Source organism: Camelus dromedarius, chromosome 2 (assembly GCF_036321535.1).
Source record: "Camelus dromedarius isolate mCamDro1 chromosome 2, mCamDro1.pat, whole genome shotgun sequence".
Taxonomy (NCBI): domain Eukaryota; kingdom Metazoa; phylum Chordata; class Mammalia; order Artiodactyla; family Camelidae; genus Camelus; species Camelus dromedarius.
Window position 1 is genome coordinate 38613900 of NC_087437.1, and position 4391 is coordinate 38618290.

Consider the following 4391-nt stretch of genomic DNA (forward strand, 5'->3'; position numbering starts at 1 on the left):
TGAAGTTCACCCACTCTGCAAACTGCGTTTAGTCTTTTACAGTTAAACAAACCTCCTACAATTTCTATTACCACTGCAGTATTTTAGTCACTGAATTTTTTTCCTAAGATTCACATGCAGAGAAAGCCATCAGCAGTCACTACTCTATGTTTCAGGAAACATGTCTAATATATATATCTATATCTATATCTATATCTAGATATAGATATATCTCCTAAGAGATTCAAAATCCTTTCTATGTTCTACTCTATGTTTCAGGAAACATGTCTAATATATATATCTATATCTATATCTATATCTAGATATAGATATATATATCTCCTAAGAGATTCAAAATCCTTTCTCCAAATCATAAAAGTAAAACAAAACATCCTCTGCTTTCAGATTTTCCTGCTATTTTTCTGGACTTCTATTAGATTATTGCAATAATTTCTATCACTGGGTGTAAGTGCAGGGTGATAATGTTTCTGGGTCCCTTAAGGGGCCTATCAGCTTTAAAACCTAAGGCATGATTACTCGTCTTCTCCCATCTAGTTGTTCAAAAGCTTGTTTATATTTGGTTGGAAAAGGGCTTCTTCTGTCATCACATAGTTGTCCCTATTTTATAGATTCAAGAATAAACATTGTAAGCACTGTAAGGTGCTTAACCTGTTGTTAAAAATTTAATTGTCTCCTGCATTCTGTTTGTTCTAAGACTAATGAAAACAAAGAAAGCATTGTAAAAGTTTAAGGACAGAATGGGAAATTATCTCTTTTAGAAATATATGACAGAAAAAAATAAGAAATAAATGTATTACAAACTTTAATTTTTATATACATAACCACAATTGTGCAAAACATATAATACAAAAAGGTAATAGATGAAAAATTAAAATAAAATAGGATATAGAGGAATTAAATCTCAAATAACTACATATTATAACAGTAGAGATTTGTAAATAGTAAAAAAAGATTTAATTATTTTAACAAACAAGTCAAACTGTCTTGATAATTGATGGATTAATCCTCATATATTCCAGTAGTTGATGTTTTATTGATCACAGCAATAGGTGTTATTGGGAAAGTAACACTAGTTACTATAATTTGAAAAAAAAACAACTAAATCACAATGGCTTATTACTGCAAAGCGTTTTCATGTCTCAAGTAAAAATTCATTTTGAATCTGAGATTATATGTGTGTGTCTGCAGAACACATATCTTCATCGTCATTGAGTGAATAAATACTATCATTTAGCTCACTGGAATTTTCCATCTATCCTCTTTATTAGATATGTAAATTGAGAAAAAGGAAATACAGAGTGCTCCATGCAAGTCCTTACAGCTCAGTAATAGTAGTGTATGTCACTTTCTTCTACATTTCGTTGGTTGCAACCTAGTACTATGTGTGGTTCAACCTCACTCCAAAAGGGCACAGGAAATACATTCCGATTGTATTCCCAGGAGAAAGAATATATTGGGTTTTATGAGCACAGGTTAATCTCTAGCAAAATCTAACATTTTGCCCACCACATGTGTATGTTATTCCCATTCTCTAACTTAGAATATATTTAACCACTTGTTATTGAAGAAACTCCATAATTCCATCTAATTCCTGCCTATAATTCACATTTAAAGATCTCTAGAGGATATACAATCTTCTCTGTCAGATGTCAATGTGGATTCCAGTGGTTGGCCAACATAAGAACTAGAAAGTTTTCTACACACCTAAACAGTCAAATAACAGTAATGGAGCAGGAAGAGATAGCCACAGAAAAATGAACTAAAAAGAGTAAAACTAGATCAGAGCAGTAACAGGTTACTAGCAATTCTTAAATCTTGCTGCCATGTACAAGTTTCATTTTAGGCTCTGTCTTGTCTCTGGGAGGAACTGCTGTGTCTGTTTTTTTCTGTTGTTCTTGATTCTAGTCTTTTGAAGGTTGCTACTCATATGCTAGCTTCTCTGGCAGTAACTGAAATGAACGTTGGCCAGTATCCCCTCATTGCTTACTGGGGAGCCTTCACAAGGCTACTAATATATAGAATATTTTAGACCAGGCTCTAAGTTAAAGAACAAAGAAAGGAAGAAAAAGCTAACCTGATTGCTTTGCAGGGTATTAGTAAATTTTGGTAACATCTATTACTCAAAAAAACTTCTGTAAGCTTATCTCTTACAGTTTCAGTTCTAAAAATGTCAAAATTTCTAAACATTTTATGATCCAAATTGTGGGTCTTCCTCTTTTCCCTTTCTTTTCCTAAGTGACCAATTTTTTCTGAATTTATATCTTATTTTGTAAAGCTTATGAATGTCAATCCATAGTAACCAGTTTTCAAACATTTAAAAAATTCTAGCTGATTTTCTGTTGATTTCCAGTGTAATTTCATTCTACTCAGGAAAAAAAAATCTTTTTTTGTTTCAAGGTTTTTAAATGTTCGGGACTTCCTTTATGGCCCATAATATATTATATTTTTGGGATGTCGACCATACTCACTTAAGAAAAGTGGTTTGGTAGTTGTGTTTAAAATTATAAATTATGTCAAGTTGACTAATGTTACTTTTCTAAACTTTATATTTATTGATAATTTTGTTCATTTGCTCTATTATTTATTTAACTGTAGTGTGTTAAAAACCTCCAACTATAATTTTGAATTTATTTCTCTTTTTGAGTCTTGAACTTGTGCTTTATGTATTTTAAAGGTGTCCCATTAGGTTCATGCAAATTTAGGATTCTTGTGTTCTCTTGAGTGATCCATTTTTTTCATTATGAAATTATTCTCTTTTATTTCTGATAACATTTTCTCATTAAAGTATATTTTGCTATTAATATATTTTTCACCATTTCTGGCTAGCTTTTTCATATTTTTTTCCATCTTATTACTTTCAAAGTTTCTGTATTTTTACATCAATGTGTGTCCACTGCAAATGCCCCACATTTATTTTTAATACAAATGGTGATATCTTTTTTATATATATAAACTTTTTTTTATTGAGTTATAGTCATTTTACAATGTTGTGTCAAATCCCAGTGTAGAGCACAATTTTTCAGTTATACATGAACTTATGTACATTCATCGTCACATTCTCTTCGCTGTGAGCTACCACAAGATCCTGTATATATTTCCCTGTGCTACACAGTACAATCTTGTTTATCTTTTCCACATTTTGAAATGCAAGTCCCTTCCCACCCCCCGCCCCCCTGGCAACCACAAGTTTGTATTCTATGTCTATGAGTCTGTTTCTGTTTTGTATTTTTGTTTTGTTTTGTTTAGATTCTGCATACGAGTGATCTCATATGGTATTTTTCTTTCTCTTTCTGGCTTACTTCACTTAGAATGACATTCTCCAGTAACATCTATGTTGCTGCAAATGGCATTATGTTGTCAGTTTTTGTGGCTGAATAGTATTCCATTGTATAAATATACCACCTCTTCTTTATCCAGTCATCTGTTGATGGACATTTAGGCTGTTTCCATGTCTTGGCTATTGTAAATAGTGCTGCTATGAACACTGGGGTGTAGGTGTCATTTTGAAGTAGGGTTCCTTCTGGATATATGCCAGGAGCAGGATTCCTGGGTCATATGGTAAGTCTATACCTAGTCTTTTGAGGAATCTCCAAACTGTTTTCCACAGTGGCTGCACCAAACTGCATTCCCACCAGCAGTGTAGGACGGTTCCCTTTTCTCCACAGCCTCTCCAGCATTTGTCATTTGTTGACTTTTGAATGATGGCCATTCTGACTGGTGTGAGGTGATACCTCATTGTAGTTTTGATTTGCATTTCTCTGATAATTAGTGATATTGAGTATTTCTTCATGTGCCTATTAATCATTTGTATTTCTTCCTTGGAGAATTTCTTGTTTAGGTCTTCTGCCCATTTTTGGATTGGGTTGTTTGTTTTTTTCTTATTAAATCGTGTGAGCTGCTTATATATTCTGGAGATCAAGCCTTTGTTGGTTTCATTTGCAAAAATTTTCTCCCATTCCATATGTTGTCTTTTTGTTTTACTTATGGTTTCCTTTGCTGTGCAGAAGCTTGTAATTTTCATTAGGTACCATTTGTTTATTTTTTGCTTTCATTTCTATTCCCAGGGTAGACTGTTCTAGAACATTTTTGAGATGTATGTCAGATAATGTTTTGCCTATATTTTCTTCTAGGAGGTTTATTGTATCTTGTCTCATGTTCAAGTCTTTGATCCATTTTGAGTTGACTTTTGTGTATGGTGTAAGGGAGTGTTCTAGCTTCATTGCTTTACATGCTGCTGTCCAGTCTTCCCAACACCACTTGCTGAAGAGACTGTCCTTATTCCATTGTATATTCTTGACTCCTTTGTCGAAGATTAGTTGACCAAAAGTTTGTGGGTTCATTTCTGGGCTCTCTATGCTGCTCCACCGGTCCACATGATATCTTTTATTTGG